Here is a 795-nt window from a genome sequence, read left to right as displayed (position 1 = left end):
TTTGTCCCCCCTCCAGCTGTGCCCCCCCTGCCTTGCTGGCCACCAGCTCCCGGTTGGGGACCCCACACCCCGGCTGTGTCCCCCACGTCACTCCCTCCACCTCCCAGTGCCACCAGGGTCTGGTTTGGGCTCTGGGGTGGCCCATGTCCTTCTCACCTCCTGATTGCACCTGGGGGCCTTCCAGCCCCAGCTTGGGCTTTACTGGGCTGTACTGGGCACCCAACCTGCCCTCGGTGGTGGGCTGAGCACTGCCCCCCCCTCAGCCCTCCTGGTCCCTCCAGGATCACCCTCCAGCCAAGGACCTGCTCCTGCCTCCACTGCCTCAGTCCTCCCAGTCCCCCCAGTGCCACCCAGCTTTCCCAGCCCCTCCAGGGTCTCCCTGCAGCCAAGGACAGGGACCTGCTCCTGCCTCCTCTGCCCCAGTGTCTCCCAGTCGCCCACAGTGTCCCCCAGTTTCCCCCAGCCCTCACACCCCCTCCAGCCACGAACAGTCTGCTCCAGTCTTCCCAATGTCTCCCTTTCCCAGTGTCCCGCAGTTTCCCCCTCCAGCCAAGGACAAGGACCTGCTCCTGCCCACCCAGTCCCAGTCCCCCCCATGTCTCCCTGTCCCAGTCCCCCACAGTGTCCCTCACCCTCTCCCGGCTCCCCCTCCAGCCAAGGGCAGGGATCTCCTCCTGCCCCCTCTACCCCAGTCCTCCCAGTTCCCCCCAGTCCCACCCAGCAGAGGGGTGGGAGTGACGCCAGCCCCGGGTCCGAGGGGTCCTGGAGGGCTCACCCTGTGCCCCCTGTGCCCTC

The sequence above is a fragment of the Lepidothrix coronata genome, unplaced genomic scaffold (genome assembly GCF_001604755.1).
Source record: "Lepidothrix coronata isolate B3197 unplaced genomic scaffold, Lepidothrix_coronata-1.0 Scaffold355, whole genome shotgun sequence".
Lineage (NCBI taxonomy): Eukaryota > Metazoa > Chordata > Aves > Passeriformes > Pipridae > Lepidothrix > Lepidothrix coronata.
This window is presented reverse-complemented; position numbering follows the sequence as displayed.